This window comes from Silurus aristotelis, assembly GCF_946808225.1.
Source record: "Silurus aristotelis genome assembly, chromosome: 27".
Lineage (NCBI taxonomy): Eukaryota > Metazoa > Chordata > Actinopteri > Siluriformes > Siluridae > Silurus > Silurus aristotelis.
Window position 1 is genome coordinate 9,169,841 of NC_139600.1, and position 23,923 is coordinate 9,193,763.

At 39.9% G+C, this 23,923-nt stretch overlaps 1 protein-coding gene and 1 long non-coding RNA gene across 15 annotated transcripts in view; one reads left to right on the plus strand and one right to left on the minus strand.

Moving 5' to 3' along the window:
• The window catches only part of LOC310721142 (receptor-type tyrosine-protein phosphatase delta), a 458,849-nt gene that overhangs the window by 293,021 nt on the left and 141,905 nt on the right, over nucleotides 1-23,923 (minus strand). For 13 of the 14 annotated variants that reach the window (XM_083532456.1, XM_083532475.1, XM_083532454.1 and 10 more), the window contains exons 5-6: nucleotides 9,426-9,499; nucleotides 3,974-4,093 (exon numbers count right to left, since the gene is read on the minus strand). The gene's annotated coding sequence lies outside the window, so the exon portion shown is untranslated. The remainder of the gene's footprint in view (nucleotides 1-3,973; nucleotides 4,094-9,425; nucleotides 9,500-23,923) is intronic. The other variant, XM_083532469.1, reaches the window with a different exon arrangement.
• On the plus strand, nucleotides 12,997-18,352 carry LOC310721223. The gene is made up of 4 exons (XR_014531967.1): nucleotides 12,997-13,931; nucleotides 14,107-14,599; nucleotides 14,640-15,179; nucleotides 15,280-18,352. It is a non-coding gene; the product is annotated as an uncharacterized lncRNA (long non-coding RNA).

Here is a 23,923-nt window from a genome sequence, read left to right on the forward strand (position 1 = left end):
AGAGTGAATTTCTGATAAACTTGTAAAAGGCTTTTTAATGCTGATAACAAGGCTGTTCTCGGTCATGTTTACATCACCGACTCCCTCTGTCTCGTCCACGTTAACCACGAACTTCTTGCTGCCTTCTGCCCTGCTCATGATTAGCTTCGTAAACTAGCCTTCGTCTGTGGTGTGTGAGAGTCAGGAAATGATACACCAGTGATAGATTGAAAAAACGCACAATAATAATTTGTTGATGGGATAAAAAACGGAGCGCAGCAAAAAGAAAAAATAATGATCATGTTACCAAATAGATTTAAACTAACTTAGCGAGACTGTTTTGAAAATGTAAGAAGTAGAAGGTGCAGATATTTGTGTCAAAAATGTAATGAGTGAAAGTAAAAAGTTAAATAAAATGAAAAATAAATCAATAGTGAAGTAAAATACTGATACCAGAACATTCTACCTAAGTACAGAAACAAAGTATCTGTCCCTTGTTACTTCCCACCTCTGGTGTGTGTGTGTGTGTGTGTGTGTGTGTGTGTGTGTGTGTATTGAGAGTTTGTGGAGTGATTGTGCTGTTTCAGAGTGGGGTATGAAAGTTGTGTATAAGAGTGGGATGTAAAAGTTGTGCATCAGAGTGGGATATGAAAGTTGTGTATCAGAGTAGGATGTATATATATATATATATATATATATATATATATATATATATATATATATATATATATATATATATATATGTATATATATATATATATATATATATATATATATATATATATATATATATATATATATATATATATATATATACACAGTGAGGAAAATAAGTATTTGAACAGCCTGCTATCTTGCAAGTTCTCCCACTTAGAAATCATGGAGGGGTCTGAAATTGTCATCGTAGGTGCATGTCCACTGTGAGAGACATAATCTAAAAAAAAATCCAGAAATCACAATATATGATTTTTAAACTATTTATTTGTATGATACAGCTGCAAATAAGTATTTGAACACCTGTCTATCAGCTAGAATTCTGACCCTCAAAGACCTGTTAGTCTGCCTTTAAAATGTCCACCTCCACTACATTTATTATCCTAAATTAGATGCACCTGTTTGAGGTTGTTAGCTGCATAAAGACACCTGTCCACCCCATACAATCAGTAAGAATCCAACTACTAACATGGCCAAGACCAAAGAGCTGTCCAAAGACACTAGAGACAAAATTGTACACCTCCACAAGGCTGGAAAGGGCTACGGGGAAATTGCCAAGCAGCTTGGTGAAAAAAGGTCCACTGTTGGAGCAATCATTAGAAAATGGAAGAAGCTAAACATGACTGTCAATCTCCCTCGGACTGGGGCTCCATGCAAGATCTCACCTCGTGGGGTCTCAATGATCCTAAGGAAGGTGAGAAATCAGCCCAGAACTACACGGGAGGATCTGGTCAATGACCTGAAAAGAGCTGGGACCACCGTTTCTAAGGTTACTGTTGGTAATACACTAAGACGTGATGGTTTGAAATCATGCATGGCACGGAAGGTTCCCCTGCTTAAACCAGCACATGTCCAGGCACGTCTTAAGTTTGCCAATGACCATTTGGATGATCCAGAGGAGTCATGGGAGAAAGTCATGTGGTCAGATGAGACCAAAATAAAACTTTTGGGTCATAATTCCACTAAACGTGTTTGGAGGAAGAAGAATGATGAGTACCATCCCAAGAACACCATCCCTACTGTGAAGCACGGGGTGGTAGCATCATGCTTTGGGGGTGTTTTCCTGCACATGGGACAGGGTGACTGCACTGTATTAAGGAGAGGATGACCGGGGCCATGTATTGCGAGATTTTGGGGAACAACCTCCTTCCCTCAGTTAGAGCATTGAAGATGGGTCAAGGCTGGGTCTTCCAACATGACAATGACCCGAAGCACACAGCCAGGATAACCAAGGAGTGGCTCTGTAAGTAGCATATCAAGGTTCTGGCGTGGCCTAGCCGGTCTCCAGACCTAAACCCAATAGAGAATCTTTGGAGGGAGCTCAAACTCCGTGTTTCTCAGCGACAGGCCAGAAACCTGACTGATCTAGAGAAGATCTGTGTGGAGGAGTGGGCCAAAATCCCTCCTGCAGTGTGTGCAAACCTGGTGAAAAACTACAGGAAACGTTTGACCTCTGTAATTGCAAACAAAGGCTACTGTACCAAATATTAACATTCACTTTCTCAGGTGTTCAAATACTTATTTGCAGCTGCATCATACAAATAAAAAGTTAAAAAATCATACATTGTGATTTTTGGATTTTTTTTTCGATTCTGTCTCTCACAGTGGACATGCACCTACGATGACAATTTCAGACCCCTCCATGATTTCTAAGTGGGAGAACTTGTAAAATAGCAGGGTGTTCAAATACTTATTTTCCTCACTGTATGTATATATATATATATATATATATATATATATATATATATATATATATATATATATATTTGGTCTATGACCTATAACCTAATTAGATAGATAGATAGATAGATAGATAGATAGATAGATAGATAGATAGATAGATAGATAGATAGATAGATAGATAGATAGATAGATAGATAGACAGACAGACACCGTATCACGACAGTTCCTGTGCTCTACTTACTAACAAGCTCACATATGTTAAAAAACACTACTCTAATGTGTATCTGACAAATAAAGGATTTCTTCTGTCTGTAAAAGAGTATATAAATGACTCAATCGATTAGTGAACGTGTAGTACATGATCACCTCTAAAGCGATCCTGGTAAAGAGGAAGGGAATAGCTGCAGAAACCTTTGGATGATCTGATGCAAATCAGCCTTTGCGTGAAGCTGCAGAATGTTCTAATCAAAGTGAATGAAGTGCTCCAGCGGTTCGGCTCGGGTGATGGATGGCGTTGCGCAGTGGCAGAAGGTCAGAGTGTTGATGAGAACGAGCTACAGATCAACGCGCTTACCAACATTCAAGGTAATCGAACAGCTCTGGACTGTAAACGGGATTATACAATCCTGCTCCAGGAAACACTTCCTGCACACTGGACTTTGATTTCAGGCAAAGTGTAATATATTTACATGTGTGTGGAATGAAAAGAAATATAGCTAAAATAATATTAGCTGACCCTCTTTTAGCATTTGTGACTTTCTCTCTCTCTCTCTCTCTCTCTCTCTCTCTCTCTCTCTCTCTCTCTCTCTCTCTCGTATCCTGTATTAGAACAGATAATTAGTTTAATTAAGATCAGATGTAATGAGTCCTATCCAGCCTTATTGGAGAACGGTTTAAGGTGACGCAGCGGCGTAGATACTCTTTTTTTTTTTTTTTCCTGCTGAGAAATCAATGAGCTCATTCAGAATGAAATGAAGCTTGAAATGGAAGAGCTGGAGAGAAGATATATAAAAATAAAAAATTAAACACCAGCACAAACATCTTGATTATTGTTGCTGTTGTCTCCTAAAAAGCTGTTTTAATATGCGCCTGCTACCTGCACGATTCTAATCCCCGTATTGCACTGAAGAGTCAAGTGCTCAGATGGGATTTTAATGCTTGTAAGGTTTTTTTCTGCTTACCATTTGGCAGTTATTAAGCACTTCTTTAACGATTCTATCAGGAAAAGTGTTAGTACGGGTTCCGTGTGAGAAATCCAGACACGCACACAAATAAAAATGTTAATGAGTGTATTTCGAACCTTTTTTTTTTTTTTATGAATCAGATTTTGTGTTCTCTGAAAATACACAGACCTCAGAATTATATCTCGAAACCCTGATTTTCTACCAAACACATTTAAACCCGTTATATAATTAGGTGCAAAGTAGATGATAGATACAGTTTAATGAGTTGAACGACGAGTGGTGTTAAAGAGGGGTGGGGTTGTGTGTGTGTGTGTGTGTGTGTGTGTGTGTGTGGGGGGGGGGGGGGGGGGGGGGGTTTGCCCTGGTCAGTCTGACGATTAAAGCTCTCTATATAAATAATAGCATTCACTCACCCAGAGCGCAGACTCTTCTGATCGGGTCATGCTTGGGTCATGACGATGTTAAACCTTTAGACACACACACTTCTCACAACACACATGCCCCCAAGAGGGTGTGAACCTTAATGAGCCCACCTGAGAGATCAGGAGATCAAGAAAGAGAAAGAGAAAGAGAAAGAGAGAGAGAGAGAGAGAGAGAGAGAGAGAGAGAGAGAGAGAGAGAGAGAGAGAGACGTGTTAATTGTCTCTAAATTAATAATCTTAATTAATACGTAAATTTAATTAGTTATTTTAGTTCTTAATTTGTTAAAGAGGTGCCAATAAGTAATTAACAATTATTAATATAAAAAAATCTATAATAATAATAATAATTATTATTATTATTAATTATTATTACTACAGTAATCCCCATTTTCATTTATACATTTCAATGCTACACACTTTATTAAACAACAGTATTAAACCATAATGATAACTGTTGCAATAACATGAATAAGGAAATGTAATTTTCAGCGGTGCCATAAGATGTAGAAAATGTAAAACTAAACACAGCGTAAGCGTAAACTGAAGCGTAATTATCGACTGCACATTATACACGCTGTTTCCAATCCAACTTGCAGTTTCCACCTCAGCATATTTCACAATAATCCACTAAACATCCATTTTTTAAATAACTTTAGTTTTTCTTACTATTTAATTTTTTTTCCTAAAATTATACAGCACCAAAAATCAAGCTGCTGAAATAACTGGAATTCACGCTGCTTGAAAACTGAAAAACCAAGGGCGTGCTTAGTCCTTCTTCTTCTTATTGTCAATAAAGTGAGAATACAATAACCGAGGGCTTATATTATATTGTTATTTAGTAACCGTCATTACTATTACGCGCACCAAAATATAAGCCGCACCCACTGAATTTGACAAAGATTTTTATTTTTAACATAAATAAGCCGCACCTGTGTATAAGCCGCACCTGTCTATAAGCCGCAGGGGTCTTCACTGAAACTAATAAACTTTACACAGGCTTTAATGAAAGACAGTGTCTGTTACATGGCTTGTATCTAAACAGTAGCCTACCAAGAAAGTCATTGTTCACTGTCTTCCTCCTTCCTTTCACGACTATTTCTCTTGTGAGTTTATCTTTTGGCATCGTCCTGCGTTTAAAAATCACCATCGGTGAAGCTTTTCTCCCGATGCCGTTTAGCTCAGAACACAGGTGAAGTGTGTTTTTTCATGCCCGGTCAGCAATTTCATTGGTCTAATGTTATGGGGTTCAGTTTTTTGGCTTGAAGTTTGTGAAACCGGGAAAAACCCAGAAAAAATCCATAAATTGCCGCTTCGTTGTTTAAGCCGCGGGGTTCAAAGCGTGGAAAAAAAGTAGCGGCTTATAGTCCGGAAAATACGGTATATCCTATATATTGTTTAAGCAATTTGACTGGATCGCACATTTCTGCACCCGTTCAAAGAAAGTGAAAAAAAAAAAAATAATACATACTGACTTAAACCTGAATTGTCTTAATGTGTGTCCCTGTAACATTTTAAAATAAACTGTTGATATATCTTTGATATTTCTTATAATAATAGCATGAAGCAAAAAAAAAAAAAAAAGAGTATATCATATTATTCACTAAATATCATTGGGTTAGTATTATTAATTGAGCACTCAGAGTTTGTGCTCTAGTCTATGCTCTACTTTGCTTCTGCCCTACTGCATTTTACATCCTTGCAGTTACAGTGGGTACGGAAAGTATTCAGACCCCCTTAAATTTTTCACTCTTTGTTATATTGCAGCCATTTGCTAAAATCATTTAAGTTCATTCTTCTTCCTCATGAATGTACACACAGCTCCCCATATTGACAGAAAAACACAGAATTGTTGACATTGTTGCAGATTTATTAAAAAAGAAAAACTGAAATATCACATGGTCCTAAGTATTCAGACCCTTTGCTGTGACACTCATATATTTAACTCAGGTGCTTTCCATTTCTTCTGAACATCCTTGAGATGGTTCTACACCTTCATTTGAGTCCAGCTGTGTTTGATTATACTGATTGGACTTGATTAGGAAAGCCACACACCTGTCTATATAAGACCTTCCAGATCAAAATGCATGTCAGAGCAAATGAGAATCATGAGGTCAAAGGAACTGCCTGAAGAGCTCAGAGACAGAATTGTGGCAAGGCACAGATCTGGCCAAGGTTACAAAACAGATTTCTGCTGCACTTAAGGTTCCTAAGAGCACAGTGGCCTCCATAATCCTCAAATGGAAGACGTTTGGGACGACCAGAACCCTTCCTAGAGCTGGCCGTCCGGCTAAACTGAGCCTTGGTGAGAGAGGTAAAGAAGAACCCAAAGATCACTGTGGCTGAGCTCCAGAGATGCAGTCAGGAGATGGGAGAAAGTTGTAGAAAGTCAACCATCACTGCAGCCCTCCACCAGTCGGGGCTTTATGGCAGAGTGGCCCGACGGAAGCCTCTCCTCATTGTAAGACACATGAAAGCCCGCATGGAGTTTGCTAAAAAACACCTGAAGGACTCCAAGATGGTGAGAAATAAGATTCTCTGGTCTGATGAGACCAAAATAGAACTTTTTGGCCTTAATTCTAAGCGGTATATGTGGAGAAAACCAGGCACTGCTCATCACCTGTCCAATACAGTCCCAACAGTGAAGCATGGTGGTGGCAGCATCATGCTGTGGGGGTGTTTTTCAGCTGCAGGGACAGGACGACTGGTTGCAATCGAGGGAAAGATGAATGCGGCCAAGTACAGGGATATCCTGGACAAAAGTCTTCTCCAGAGTGCTCTGGACCTCAGACTGGGCCGAAGGTTTACCTTCCAACAAGACAATGACCCTAAGCACACAGCTAAAATAACGAAGGAGTGGCTTCACAACAACTAAGTGACTTTTCTTGAATTGCCCAGCCAGAGCCCTGACTTAAACCCAATTGAGCATCTCTGGAGAGACCTAAAACTGGCTGTCCACCAAAGTTTACCATCCAACCTGACAAAACTGGAGAGGATCTGCAAGGAGGAATGGCAGAGGATCCCCAAATCCAGGTGTGAAAGACTGGTTGCATCTTTCCCAAAAAGACTCCTGGCTGTATTAGATCAAAAGGGGGCTTCTACTAAATACTGAGCAAAGGGTCTGAATACTTAGGACCATGTGATATTTCAGTTTTTCTTTTTTAATAAATCTGCAACAATGTCAACAATTCTGTGTTTTTCTGTCAGTATGGGGTGCTATGTGTACATTCATGAGGAAGAAAAATGAACCTAAATGATTTTAGCAAATGGCTGCAATATAACAAAGAGTGAAAGATTTAAGGGGGTCTGAATACTTTCCGTACCCACTGTATATTAAATATAAACTGATCTCATTTTCTAGATCAATACTCTCAATCCGAGGCGCTTGATAAACTTGTAGAGAGAGTTTATCATCTCGCAGTTTACCATCTCACCTGTTTCCAGTTTGCATTTCAATCTTGTCCCCTTAGCCTGCGAGCGCAAGCAGTTTACCTTCAAATTCTAAGGATAACCTCGAACCAAGGTCCAGAGGAACATATACAACATGCTGATAAATGTTTGTGGACACCTGACTGTAAACAATGGTGCTTTTTTAACCTTTCATTACACATGTAGTTCCCATTTGCTGTTCTGGGAACCTCCACTCTTCTGGGAAGATGTTCCATTAGATTTTTTGAGTGTGTTTGTGCTCATTCATCTACAAAAGTGTTAGTAAAGTCAGGTGTCGATGCGTGTGAGGAGGCGTGGGTTGCCGTTCCAATTCATCCCAAAGGTGTTCAGTAGGGGTGAGGTAAAAGCTCTAGATCTTACACTCTAACGCATGTAAACTGTATCTTCTGGCGTTGTGCACATTGTCGTGTTAGAACAGGTTTGGGTCTCCTAGTTCATGTGAAGGAAAAATTTCATGCTAACACATCGAAAGACTTCCGATACAATTGTGTGCGTCCAAATTTGTGTTACCAGTTTGGGGAAGAACAACATATGGCTGGAAAAGTTAGGTATCTATATACAGTAGTGTCCATATGGTCTGTCATTTGCACACATGCAACACAACGTATCGAGGTGTTTGGGGAAGCTTTAAGACATAGTGTAAGTACATATGTACACTTTAATTCAGAAGCAGGGAGTTTTAATCACCATTTATTTAGTTTTAAAATCATATCTGTAAATCTGCATTGAGAAAATCGCTTGCAAAGATGTAAGCACATACACCAATGCTGATGGGACAATCACATAACAAATACTCCTACATATATAATCCTCTATTTTACCTTCGTACTGTATTTAACGGTGGTGATAATTTACAGTATATGAGTTTTGAGTTATAAGATATAAAGTATAACAGCATTTCTGTGTAAATATCAAGTCATCCATAGAAGTTCTAAGCCAGGGCTCACCAACGTGGTGCCCGTGGGCACCAGTTAGCCCGCAAGGACCACATGAGTAGCCCGCGGGCCTTTTCTAAAAAATAGCTGTTTCCTACTTTGTTAAATCATTGTTGATAGTTATTATGAGAAATTATTAACATGATCAGTGTCTTCACATAGATGAATTTCATTGATTATAAAGAGAACTGGTAGCCCTTCACATTAATCGGTACCCAAGAAGTAGCTCTCAGTTTCAAAAAGGTTGGTGACCCCTGCTCTAAGCACTCTGAAATGCCTTATTTAGGTCTATTTAAAGCTACCTAATTGCTTTTTTTTATGGAAATGCTATTATTTATCCGTCAAATATGAGAGGTGCTCGCCCACAGAGCGTCTTTCAGCCACACACACTCCACTGCTCAGACAGCAGGAACTTTTCGCTAAATGTCATCAAAGGTTAAAGCTGGACCAGGTGAAATCTACCCATTTATCTATCGGTCTGTCTGCTGAATTGTCATACGGTGCCATATGTTTAAATGCAGTTCCAAAATATTCGTGGCAGGGGCATAACCCACACCGAGCTATAGACTTAAAAATGCATTACGAATGATTCTCCTGCTGAGCTGAAACTTCAAAGCACAATGCAAATCGAGTCTGTTCTAAAGAGGAAGAAGAAATCATTTGCCGCCTCATAACAACACATGAATAGATCAGAATCTTATTTGCATAAATTCGACTCGTATTCAGTACTGAAGTTCTTTAATCAAGAAACAAACTCGGTTAACGTGCTTGCTGGCGTCCCGAGACAATGTGTGTACGTGTATGCAAGTGTGCATGCGCGAGCGTGTGGAAACGTCCATTAGATCGAATGCTAGTTCAAACGGGAATAACGACGTTTAAAGATAAACATTTGGATGAGGAGGTTGTATGCTCACCTCTTGCTTTAAGGTCAGCATTAAATAACATTTGGAGCAAATGGTTCAGGTTGTGTTATTTGACATTTGGGCATAAATATGTTACATTAAGAGACCGTGCTTTTGCTGACATTTACTGCCTCGAAAACATGCGATGTTCGATCTTACCGGGGCGAAGCAGAGTGACTCGGCTGAGCTGCTCCGGCCAGAGGAATGAAATGATAAAACTCCTCAGAATTTCCCTGAAACATGACAGAGAGACAAAGAGAGAGAGGCATAACGTGTTAGAACATTCGACCCGTCAATTTTTACATGTTATTAACAAATGTTTTTAGATCAGCCCCCGGCAGCTTTCGTACATGGTCCAAGAACAGATACATAATAAAGAAAGCTCACACTTGGCTTTTCCACAATGTTCACCTCACACAATTACAGTCATCCAAATCATCGAGTAAAGATTTTATAGAGCAAAAGATGGGGAAATTAGTGATATATCTGATGTTTAGGTGAAAGATTTAAGGCAAAGCTAGAAACCAAGTAGTGTAGTGCAAAAAACAAAAAAAAACTTAATGTCAAGCCTCAAAAAAATTAATAAAAAAAGGAATTGTGCAAACTAGCTTGTAATACAACCATGATGCAACTCCAAAGAAGCAAAGAGCACCAAAGAAGATTTTTACCTGTGGCCATTAAACTGTATAACTTTGCCCTTTGTGTGTTAAACAGCTGGACCATGATATACATAAAGGCTTATAGATATAGTTATAAAGTTTAATGCCACACTTAAATTAAGACTGTAAAAAGAACATTACTTATAATCACACACTCCAGTGCTCATGTTGGTTCTCACTCTCCAGTGTTCTGTATTGTTGAAAGATTTATGATCAAACTCTTGATGTCACCCAAATGAGGATGGGTTCCCCTTTTGAGTCTGGTTCCTCTCAAGGTTTCTTCCTCATAACATCTAAGGGAGTTTTTCCTTGCCACAGTCGCCACGGCTGCTCATCAGGGATAAACACACACCATTCACCTTGACTGTTGATTTCTGTAAAGCTGCTTTGAGACAATGTCTGTTGTGAAAAGCACTATACAAATAAACTTGACTTGACTTGACTTAAATAATGTCAACGTCTTGGGCAATTATGTACAATAATTTCAGTGCACTAATACTACTACTACTACTACTACTACTACTACTACTACTACTACTACTACTACTACTACGACTACTTTTGTTTAACTTTATTTAATATATAACTTAATATGTATATTTTATTTCAATTTGTCATATCTTATTTTACTTTTAATCTTTACTTTAATTTTACTGGGAGCAACTGCATCCCAACAATTTCCCTATAGGATTAATAAAATATTCTGATTCCTATTGTAAAGCGAAAGCAGGCATGAACACGTTCGAGCGAATCCTGAATGTGTGTGATTCATGTTTAGTTATAAACCTTAGAAACTTGACCGTACTTGTGATTTTGCTGTACAATAAGTCAGGAAATGATTGTGGGACACAGGTTTAAATCTGGGGAAAAAAACACATGACCAAAACATATTGTAGCTGAAGATACAGTAGTAACTTTACACAGCTGCCATCTTGGATGATTGGAATTGTTTTTGTTAGTGAAGTTCAGGATTCAGAAGGCTTTTTGGAAAGATTGCTCATGTAGTTTATGGTGTTATGGGAAATGTTGAATTTTATCTCAACTTGATTAAAGTTCACCTTGGACGTTTTGGAGACAAGGTGAGGGAGGCGAGATTGAGATGGTTTGGACATGTGCAGAGGAGGGACATGAGTTATATTGGTAGGTGAATGCTGAGGATGGAGCCTCCAGGAAGGAGGAAAAGAGGAAGGCCAAGGAGAAGGTTTATGAATGTGGTGAGGGAAGACATGCAGGTAGTTGATGTGAAAGAGGCAGATGTAGAGAACAGGGTGGGTATGGAGACGGATGATCCGCTGTGGCGACCCCTAATGGGAGCAGCCGAAAGAAGAAGAAGAATCTCAACTTGATTAAAAACCTAAAACAATGGCAAACAATAATCTAAATATTTAAGCATGTATTTAAAAAAGATCTCACATACATCAGTACCTAAAAATTCTCCACAAGCGCACTAAAATCTAGTGGAACATCTCAGAAGAGTGGAGGTTATTATGTGGAATAGGAAATGGAATGGCACATGGTCAGGTGTCCACAAACGTTTGTAAATATACAGTAGTGTATATTTGATATAAGCGAAAGCTGGATATCAGTCATATATGGAACGTTTGAATACGTTTCATCGAGTATAACATTGTGCATTACTTCTACAGAACCTGATTCAAGAATTTGCAAGCTTAATTAACCGAATCAATCAGACGAATCGAACATCTCAAGTGTAATCGTACCATCTTCACTGTCGTGAATCGATCGCTAAGCTGTGGAAGTGGCAGCAGCTGCGACTCGCACATGGAAAAGTGTTCATTTGGCCGTAATGTCTGCGGGGAAGCGAATTGATTTGCTGATCGACTGAGCAGAACTGCACTGACCCCATGCGAGTCCAGATCCAAACAATCAATGGCGAAGTACTCCAAACAAGCTTACGCTAAAGCCACTCGCTCCTAGCCTCAAGTAATCGATAGTGGACAATGGAGGAGAGCGAAACGTAGATATGGAGATAATGCTTCTATACGCTTTCAGAACAAAGCAGTCGATGTGAAAGGGCGGACCGAAAAAAAAAAGTAAGAAAAACAGGAACTGAACATTATACCTTATTCATTTATTTTTCTTCAAGTGCCTCATTACCTTCTTATTATCTCTCGAACTGTATAGTCCATATACACTTGACTATTTTGACGTTTATTTATTTTTTTTTCGTACGAGGAAAAACGCAGGATTAAAGTTAATGAGGCGCATTTGTCATTTTTTTCCGGTTCTTAATGAGACAGTCGTCGCATTTTCTTCATTTTTTAAGAACAAGAGAAAAGAAAGGATGTGGGGGGGATAGAAAGTTTTCCTCCCTCTCTCTCTCTCTCTCTCTCTCTCTCTCTCTCTCTCTCTCTCTCTCCTTCTCTCTCTCTCTCTCTCAGTGGCCTCTTCAGAGAAACCCTAGAGAGTTTTTTTTTTTTTTTGTTTATGCTCATGCAAGCTAATTATGAAAGAACGGCTGTTTACCCACTAGATCAAAAGATTTATTCCCTTTTCTTGCAGCTTGATCTAAAAATGACTGCATTCGTTCTGAGCGCGCAACAAAGAGCGCAGAGTCCCGCCTGGTCCGCGCACTATTTAATTAGCTAGCATCATTAGCTCGAAAATTTACGTGTGCTCGAGTTTATAGTGGCGGAAACCTGAATCGCGTTATGACCAAATCCATGGAACTGGTTGGTACGGAGCGAAGCGAAGCGTCTTTGTTATCACATGAAAAACTGCGTTCTTTTTTATAGCCCGGTCGATCGCTTTGTTGTTAATAAAATGTCGATCGTGTTACGCGCCGGTCCAAATAAATGAAATGAGTTCTCTAAGAGCATATGGCACTTGATCTGTGCTGTTCTAAATTTAAAGCTTCCCTTGGTGATTAAAACTTTCGCTGTGTTTGGAAGAGGAGAGTCTGTTTCACACCACACTGCCTCCAATCTTCACAGCAGGAATGTGTGCTGGATATCTACCAGCTTTCTCAGGTGGCGAGTGTTCCAAACGCTCTCACATACACACACACACACACACACACACACACACACACACACACACACACACACACACGCATGCGCTCACATCACACAAATCTGACACCATTCTGTCAAAAGCTGTCAAGACAGCGCTCGCCGCACCCAGCACGAGTGAGAGGGAAGCAGCGTCTCAGTTTCTGCTCTGCGTTTTTTTTTTTTTTTTTTGCTGAGAACAGCTGGCTGTGTGTCACACGCAGGCCTGAAAACACGACGATAATTAGCGCGAACCGTTCCAGTCTGGACATGGCAGGAACGGAGAGAGAGAGAGAGAGAGAGAGAGAGAGAGAGAGAGAGAGAGAGAGAGAGAGAGAGAGAGAGAGAGAGAGATGGAGACAGACACCTCAAGCTAGAAGAAACTGAAAGAAAGATAACGGCAGGGAAAAAAAGAAATGGTGAGAGACTGTAATAGATAAAAGAGGGCGGGAGGAAAAAAAAAGGTGGAAAGAAGCAATTGAGAGGTGGAGCAAATTGATAAAGAGGTGCAGCATGAGAGAGTGGAAAGGAGACGGAAGGAACGGAAAGAGAAGTGGTGCTAAACAGGAGGAGGAAAAAGGGTGAGGGAGATGGGGAGAGATGAAAGGGACAGAAAGATTACACAAAATAGATAGAGACTAGAGAGAATGTGCTTTTCAAAACTGTGTAAAAAATGTTTTTTTTTTTTTAAAAAGCAATAAAATAAGTTATGTAATGGTATGATTTATATTTTATAAAAAAGAAATAAATTATTGATGAAACTGTAGAACACATCTGTTATTTGTGTTCTTCTTTAACTACAAACTAAAATGGTGCGTTCTGTCTGCATGTGTTTAAAGAGAAACTTTTAATGATGCACCCAACTGAGTTGAAAAGGGCTGATTACTACTAACATCTAGATGAGAAAAAATTTATTTTACATAATGACTGTGATAGGACAGGAGACAGGGACATGAAAAGTGTGTATTGGGACATGAGGATGGGACATGATGAATGTGTATAAGGACATGAGGATGGGACATGAGGAGTGTGATTGGACATGAGGGAGGAACAAGAGGAATGCGATGGGACATGAGAAAGGGACATTAAAAGTGTGTATTGGGACATGAGGATGGGACATGATGAGTGTGTATAAGGACATGAGGATGGGACATGAGGATGGGCCATGAGGAGTGTGATGGGACATGAGGAAGTGACATGAAAAGTGTAATGTGACATGAGGAAGGGACATTGGGAAGGAACATGAGGAGTGCGATGGGACATGAGGAAGGGACATGAAGAGTGTGAAGGACATAAAAAAAAGAGACAAAGAGTGTTATGGGACATAAGTTAGGGACATGAAGAGTGTAATGGGACATGGGGATTGTTTATTAGAGGTGAGGAGTGTGATGGGACATAAGAGATTATGAGCCATGAGGAGTGTGATGGAACATTAGGAGTGCTTATAGGATTTGAAAAGTGTGTATAAGACATATAAAGTGTGTATGAGACACAGGAAGTGTGACAGGACATGAGGAGTGTTTATGACACATGAGGAGTGTAATGGAACGTGAGGAGTATTTATGAGACATATGAAGTGGGACAGGACATAAGGAGTGTTTATAAGAGGTGGGTTTATGACAGGTAAGGAGTGTTTAAGACAGGTGAGGTGTGTTTATGAGATGTGAGTGGTGTTTATGATAGGTTCATAGTGTTTATGACAGGTGAGGAGTGTTTATGAGAGGTGAGGAGTGTTTATGAGATGTAAGGAGTGTTTATGAGATGTGGGGAGTGTTTATGAGACATAAGGAGTGTTTATGAGAGGTGAGGAGTGTTTATGAGATGTGAGGAGTGTTTATGAGAGGTGAGGAGTGTTTATGAGATCTGAGTGGTGTTTATGATAGATAAGGTGTGTTTATGAGACGTAAGGAGTGTTTATGAGATGTGAGGAGCGTTTATGACAGGTGAGGAGTATTTTTGAGAGGTGAGGAGTGTTTATGAAAGGTAAGGAGTGTTTATGAGAGGTGAGGAGTGTTTATGAGACGTAAGGAGTGTTTATGAGAGGTGAGGAGTGTTTATGAAAGGTGAGGAGTGTTTATGAAAGGTGAGGAGTGTTTATGAGAGGTGAGAAGTGTTTATGAGAGTTGAGGAGTGTTTATGAGATGTAAAGAGTGTTTATGAGAGGTAAAGATTGTTTATGAGAGGTAAAGATTGTTTAGGATGGGTGAGGGGTGTTTTTGGGATGTGAGGAGTGTTTATGATACGTAAGGAGTGTTTATGAGATCTGAGTGGTGTTTATGATAGATAAGGTGTGTTTATGAGACGTAAGGAGTGTTTATGAGATGTGAGGAGCGTTTATGACAGGTGAGGAGTGTTTATGAGAGGTGAGGAGTGTTTATGAGACGTAAGGAGTGTTTATGAGAGGTGAGGAGTGTTTATGAAAGGTGAGGAGTGTTTATGAAAGGTGAGGAGTGTTTATGAGAGGTGAGAAGTGTTTATGAGAGTTGAGGAGTGTTTATGAGATGTAAAGAGTGTTTATGAGAGGTAAAGATTGTTTATGAGAGGTAAAGATTGTTTAGGATGGGTGAGGGGTGTTTTTGGGATGTGAGGAGTGTTTATGATACGTAAGGAGTGTTTATGAAAGGTGAGGAAGGTTTATGACAAGTGAGAAGTGTTTGAGAGGTTCAGAGTGTTTATGAGAGGTTCAGAGTGTTTATGAGAGGTTCAGAGTGTTTATGAGATGTTCGGAGGGTTTATAAGAGGTAAGGAGTGTTTATGATACGTAAACAGTGTGCTGGAACATAAGGAATGTTTAAGAGACACGAGGAGTGAGATGGGACAAGTGTGTATGACACATATTAAGTGTGTATGCAACATAAAGAGTGTGTTGGGACATAAGGAGCATAATGGGACATGAGGATGGGACATAAGGAGTGTTTGTGAGACATATGAAGTGCGTATGAGTCACGATGAGTGTTTATGACACATGAGGAGTGTGATGGGACGTAAGGAGTGTTAATTAGAGGTGCAGATTGTGATGGAACATAAGAAGTGTTTATGAGAATAAGGAGGGTTTATGAGCCATGATGAGTGTTTATGAGAGGTGAGGAGTTCGATGGGACGTGCAGAGTGTTTATGAGACGTATGAATTGTGTATGAGGCATAAAGAGTTGGACAGGGAATGAGGAGTGTGTATTAGAGCTAAGGGGTGTTTATGAGAGGTGAGGATTGTGAAGAGAGATGAGGAGTGTCTCTGAGACATGAACAGTGTGTACATTGTGTAAATGAGGAATGTATATGAGGCATGAGAATTGTAATGGGACATGAGGAGGGTGTGTGAGACATAAACAGGGTGTATACGGCATGTGCATTGTGATGAGACAAAGGAGTATTTTTAAGACATGAGAAGTGTGACCAGACATTGGGAGTGTTAATGAGACATAAAGAGTTTGACGGGACATATGGTGATGGCCGGACACAAGGAGTATGATGGAATATGAGGTGTCTATATGAGGCATGAGGAGTAAAAAAGAATCAAATAAACTGAAGAACATGTATACAGTTATTGAGTGTGAGTAAAACCTATAGCAGGCAAACAGATCAAGTGAGAGAGAGAGACAGAAACGGAGGAAAAAGCATTAGGTAAAGGAGGTGAAATTGAATCGAGGAAATGAAGGAAGACGAGGTGTCTGGTTAAGGGCCTTTTTAAGAAACCTGAGCCTTCGTTCCTGCACTCTCGCTGCTGAAAACGATAGCATTGATCATATATTATAACACTATTTCCTGCCTCAGCATACGTGGCCTTCGGGTCTATAAAGGGCTATCAGAGGGTATCACCTTCCTTCTCACAATCCCATTGGAGCATCCTTTTATCCGTTCCTTCATCCTTCCATCCAGCCGTTCATCCTTCTAGTGTTCCAATTAGCCCACGATTCCTGTTAGGTCACAGTAGGAGACGCTGGATGTTGCTTTTTATTAGCCCTCATCTCATTTCAGAGCTTGCAAACTTGGGGGGGTGGAAATGAAGTCTAAATTCTTTGAGCAGGTTGGTATTAAAGGTGTTGCCAGCTACAGCTGAGCTTGTGCGGAGACGGAACTGATTTCCCCCGGCATCATGCTTACTCACAGCGTACTCACAGTATTATTCATTCTTTTACTTCATTCTTCACAGATAATATTTTCTCTCATGACAACCTTTTCCTATCTTGAAGATGTTTATGTATTCATGCGCATGTAGGCTGTAAACGCTGGCTTCAGAGACAACCGGGAGTGCACTGGCTGGAACTACATCATTGTTTTTGGCAAACCCATTCCGCCTCTAATGTCCTTGCTTTTTTTTTTTTTCCTCTCTCTCTTTCTTTTCACTCTATTTCCAGATTCTCCAAAACCCCTACAGATTTCTCAAGAAGAAAAAAAACCTGGCTGAGTAAAATAAGTATATTTGAGATTTATTATGTAAACCTTCTTGTCATGATATAAATCTTATTTGTGTGTGTGTGGGTGTGTATGATTTATGAGCAGGGAAAAGCAGAAGCTTTTTTAGGTCATGTAAATGCAGCACTCTCTCTACCTCTTTCTCTCCCTCACACACACTAACACACACACACACACACACACACACACACACACACACACACACACACACACACACACATTAATTTTGGGGATCTGGAAGAAACTCCTTGCTGCTCTTAAGTGGGCTAGACAGCAGGGAGCTGTAGCCATGCAATAGTCATAAATCTAAAGCACTCGGAGAGAGAGTGAGTCCCCAACCAGAAAGAAACGAGAGAAAATTGGGATGGACTGAGAAAAAAAGGTGAAAGGCTGAGCGAGTGACTGTAAGATAAGAGAAATCATGAGAAGGGATGACATAAGTGGGAAGGTTTTTTTTTTTTTTTTTTTGTGGCAGTTTCTGGACAAACCACTAGTCTGTGCTATTGTTCAAGTAATGTGTAACTCCATTAGTGACCTAGATATGGAGTGATATGACATACCTGCACTAGCAATACTCTGCCATTGGGAGATCTAGATGTGTATATGGGTACACACAGAACCCCCTTTCGATCTCTTATTGTTTTCTTCAATAAACACATCAACAACATATGCCCTCGTGCTCTTCTGACGTGACCCAGGGGACGGGAAATCAATATATGTGCTTCAGGCATTAATTATAGGATGGGAGCTCACTCATCGTGCTTAGCTGAAGCTAAAGGAATTGTAGTCTGTAAATTAAACTCGTTTCCCTTTTCTTGGTTAAGTGGTTACAGGCCAAACCTTCCAGATTGCATCAGTGGGTTAATGAAGAGAAGTGGAGGAGTCGCACAGCCTCCTTATTAAACATGTGAGGAGTAAAACACAATGATGCATTGCATTTCAAGAAAAATAATCAAGCAAGTTCTCTACTGCACAAGTATATATTTGCCTCGAAACTCTGCACTATTGTCAGAGCTGCTGAATTCGGCGTTGTATATAATATACAGAAGTGGTTACAGGCTGATATACAGAATCAGAATCAGAATCAGAAAGAGCTTTATATTCAGGTTTGCACTTACTAGGAATTTGGTGACAGAAGCTTCCAGTTGCACTTTTTTTTTTAAATAAAAGTAAAATCTAATAACATTTCATTTCATTTCATTGATTTTAAAAATGGTATTGCACATTTTTTATATAAATGATAAAAAAAAATCACACAGCACTGTCGAATTCTCTTATCTGATTGGTCAAAAGGTGGTCATTCATTTTCTATAATTGCAGCTGTGCTCATAAAGTAATATCAACAGGGAATTGTATGCCATTTTTCTTCGTGTATGAAATGCTGTCTAAATGCCAATTGTGTGAAAGTGAAAGCAGTCTAAAAAGTTTTAAAACTAACCTTTCATTTTGTAGCCGAGCAAAATTGCAAAAATGTAACTTCGAGCATGGACACGGATGTATTACTGTATATATACTCGTCATCATGGCGTTCTTTAACTGTTCAGCCTGAAACTGTTCAGCTCAGGTTATTTTTATTTTTAAGAAAAAATACACTATAATATACCATATGGACGAAAGGATTGCGACTTTTTCAGCCGTATGTGATTCTTTTCCATACTGTTTCCACAAAGTTGGAGGCACACAACTGTATAGGATGCACACACACAAAAAAAAAACAATAATAATAAAAGCCTGTTTTTTAGCCACCAATGAGAAAGTTTCACACACAAAATGTTTCGGGACACCTGACATTTCCGGCCATGTGTGGTCCTTCCGCAAACTGTTCTGAAATCTGAAGGTCTTTCTATGCAGTAGTATTACATTTTCCCTTCTATTGCACTAGGAGACCCAAATCTGTTCTAGCATGGAAGATGTTGATTGGCCTGCTATAGAGCTCTGACCTCAACCCTCAACACTGACCGCACTCCAGACTTCCTCACCTCATCTAGCTTTACTAACACCTTCGTGTCTGAATGAGAACAAATCTCCAAAGCACACTCCAAATCTAGTGGAACATCTAATGGTCAGGTGTCCTTAAACTTGTGTCTATAATTACAGAACTCTGTAAGGTAATGTTTTAGTAACAGGTGTTGGGGATTTATTTAGAATGATACAAATGTTGCAAATGAAGTGTTTAGGAAATTCTTGTTCTTGTTATTGCTGTTTTTGCACAACATTTTGTTTACATTTTTGTTATTGTTTTGTAGCTATTTGTAGTTTGTGTTTTGTGTATTTGTCTTGCACTGTCCTGTATTGTCTTGCACTGTTTGAAACCAGGTTGCACACGATGCACTTTATGTGGCGAGAACACTTACTAGTCCTTAGCTGTGATTGTTGTATGTAGCACCAGGGTTCTGGAGGAACGTTGTTTCGTTTTACTGTGTACTGCGTCAGTGATATATGGTTGAAATGACAATAAAAGCTTCTTGACTTGACTTTAAAACTTTTTTGGGAAAAAAAAAATTGATGTATTTTTTTTACTAAACTGGAAGTGTGCCGCATTAGACACGAGGTCAAAAGTTTACCGGCAAGCACCGTCCTCGTGAGTCATCCTCATGTACAGACAGAGCCGGTGATATTAATTAACAGCCGTTAAAAAACAACAACAACCTCGGCATGAGTACGTATACACACTTATCCTAGAGGAGTCAATAGGGAAACTGGCAGGCGTCTAGTGTGCATGGGCGCGTATAAATGAGAGAGTGGGAAACGCTCCTCTTTGTGTGAGAAGTGTTTATGTTCTTATTAAATATTCCATTTTGACAGGCTAATGTATTCCGCTATTGGCTCTGTGGTGCTTTCTTCGGCTCGCTTTATATTAGTCCCCGAATGCATGGCTTTATTGCCGTATTCAGAAGTAGGACACAATTTAAATACTCACTCGCTCGGTCGGAAAATGCACAAATCTCTGTGTGTGTGTGTGTGTGTGTGTGTGTGTGTGTGTGTGTGTGTGTGTGTGTGTGTGTGTGTGTGTGTGTGTGTGTGTGTGTAAGAGAGAGAAGCCAGTTTTACTAGTAGAGCACTTTTTTTCCCATAGACGTCGCAGAATTTCAGCTCAGCACCACTAATGAGGAAGAAGAAGAAGGTGACAGTATGAAGGATAAACTCCCCAATGACGGGGCAATCACTGAGGTTTTAGAGCACACACACACACACACACACACACACACACACACATTCAAGCAAGACGAGCAAGATAATTGTAAAAAGAACAGACACCAGGACAACTATCCTTTTTAATTAGTCAGAACGCACTCGCTCCAACAACAGATGATACAACCTTGATTATAATTATAACGTACTACATTCTATTTTCGATTACATTTTCTATTACATTAAGCATTTAAATGTTTAAAACCCCTCTCATGTAGCTTTCTAGTCTCATGCAGCTCTTGACAATCAAGACAACGGCTAAAACCTTTGCACATCTTGTGTTTCACATGACTGTGCTCGAAATGTTTTTCGGTTCGATCTGGAATCCAGATGGACTGGCACGTTTCAGCTCTGATGAGTGATCAAGTGCATGTCGTTTTTAATCCTCTAGATGTATATGAAATATTCAGGTGAGTCTGTGAACAATGCTGATGCATGCACACACATAAAACCGTGGGTCAAGTATAAACCAGCCATTAGGGAACGTTACTGTAGAGTCTGTGTGTGTGTGTGTGTGTGTGTGTGTGTGTGTGTGTGTGTGTGTGTGTGTGTGTGTGGTAGATAATTACTGTGGGGTTTTTTTCTAATTAGGGTGTTGAATGCTCAAATTATGAAAATTTATTATACAAAAATACAAACAAAAAAAAAAGTCAGGGGTCAAGTCAAGTCATTCTGTGTGTCTCTCTCTCACACACACACACACACACACACACACACACACACACACACACACACACACACACACACGAAACAAACACACTCACTTTCACAAATACTCAAAGGTACAAAAGAGAGTCACACACAATGAATGGCCATCACACCAGGAACGGTAGTGAATGCCACCAGAGTGTGAACTGAAAACAATGACAAAGCCTTGTTTTTTCAGCCCCCCATTAGAAAATAACATTTCACACACAAAAGAATTAGAACATCTGCCATATGTGGTTCGTCCCCAAACTGTTACCAAAGATTTGAAGGACACAACAGTATAGAATGTCTTTGGATGTGTTATCATTCAATTCTCGTTGCACGTAAACTAGGTGATCCAAACCTCTTCCAGCCTGACACTACCCCTGTGCACAAAGCAGCTCCATTAAGATATGCTTTAGCATGGGATGCGGTGGAAGATCACCTGCTATAGAGCCCTGACCTCAACCCTATTAAACACATCTGGGATGAATTGGGATGCTGACTGCACCCCAGGCCTCCTCACCTTACCTACATCAGTTCCTGCCTTTAGTAACACCCTTGTAGTTGTAATCACACCCTAAAATCTAGTAATACATCTGGAGGCTATTCTTCTTCTTTTTCTTCTTCTTTCAGCTTCTCCCATTAAGGGTCCCCACAGCAGATCATCCGTCTCCATACCCCCCCCGTGCCCTCTACATCTGCCTCTTTTAAACCATCTACCTGCATGTCTTCCCTCACCACATCCATAAACCTCCTCCTTGGTCTTCCTCTTTTCCTCCTTCCTGGTGGCTCCATCCTCAGCATTCTCCTATCAATATACCCCATGTCCCTCCTCTGCACATGTCCAAACCATCTCAATCTCGCCTCCCTCACCTTGTCTCCAAAATGTCCTACATGCGCTGTCCCTCTAATTAACTCATCTCTAATCCTGTCCATCGTCGTCACTCCCAACGAAAACCTCAACATCTTCAGCTCTGCTACCTCCAGCTCCACCTCCTGTCTTTTACTCAATGCCACTGTCTCTAAACCATACAACATCTCAGGTCTCACCACAGTCCTATAAACTTTTCCTTTTACTCTTACAGATACTCTTCTATCACAAATCACTCCTGCTATCACTCTTCTCCACCCACTCCACCCTGCCTGCACTCTTTTCTTCACTTCTCTAACACACTCTCCATTACTCTGCACTGTTGACCCCAGGTACCTGAACTCCTCCACCTTCTTCACTTCTTCTCCCTGCCACTGCAATTCCAGTTCATTCGGATTAAAAGTGGAACGCAATGTTCCGAAAGCACGTAATAATCATATGGCACACACTAATCACTGACCTTTTTTTTTTTTTTTTTTTTTTTTTTCTGGCATTAAGTTCAAGTTCAGGTTCGTTTCTATAGCGCTTTTCCCAATGGATATTGTCTCAAAGCAGCTTTATAGAATGAAAGAATTATAGGAATCTATAAGTTAAGATAAGAATCTATAAGTTAGTTATATGTGTATGTCTCTGATAAACAAGCCTGAGGTGACTAGTGCAGGGAAGAACTCCCTTAGATTGTATGAGGAAGGAACCTTAAGAAGAACCAGACTCAAAAGGGGAACCCAACCTCATCTGGGTAACATTACAATTATAGCCATTTACATACCCCCTAAAAGGTTTGAAATTCGTTGAATGACTGGACACACACACCCAATGTAGGTCAGCTTTCAAAACACAACCCAACAGCTTAAGGATTTAAAGGGGAAAAAAAAGGGATGTCCTGTAACAGACCATTCCCTCAAGCTATACCCCCCAAACCCCAATGCTGGTCATCCTCCTATTCCCAAAAAATCTCCCTCTTTCCCCTTTTTCTAGTGAATATAAAAGTAAAATGTTTCCTACTCCGTGAAATGTCCTGGTACAAACGATGAAGCACAATGACTAGTTATTTCAGTGGTTGTTTTCCGTTTGTCCGCACGGGAAAGAATGGAAACCGGGTTATTGTACGCTTTCCGCTGCGGTCTAGCCGGGTAGATTTGATCAGCGACACCTTCATTCCTTAATGCTTCATTTCCTGCCCTCTGCTTACTCCCACTTTCGATCTCCTTCTCTCTTACTTTGTGTACATCTCCATCTTTCTGCATCCATTTGTTCAGTTCTCATTCTCACATCTCCTCTTTACTTCTTCTTCTACCCCAATAAGAAGCAGTGAGCCTCGTCTGGTTAATGATATTCCTTTCACAGAAACAGCGTACATCAAGAGAACAAACAGATAAATAAATAAGCTTGGAATAAAAAAAGATGAGGTTTTCATTAATGGAAGATCGTATGCTGGCACACACGTGTGAAGCCGTGTGAAATCGATACCCATCCCACTATCATTCAAACTACAATCTTTGTAGTAAATTAGGAGTTATTGGCCTGGATTTAATAGCATGAAAAACAATTACAGCTATAAATAACGTCAGCTTGGACCTCATGTGTTTTGTCAGTTCAAGCCTAATTGCTAATCTGTAGTACTCTATGTTAAAATAAGCAAACAAACGTAGGTGTAGTTGGTCTTTGTTCATGAAGATGATTTAGGTTACGGACCCTTTCAGTGTTGACGACAGGATTACAGGATTAGGTAGCTTTATGTTGTTAAATGTAGCACCAGGGTTCTAGAGGAACGTTGTCTTATTTCGCTGTGTACTGCATCAGCTATATATGGTTAAAATG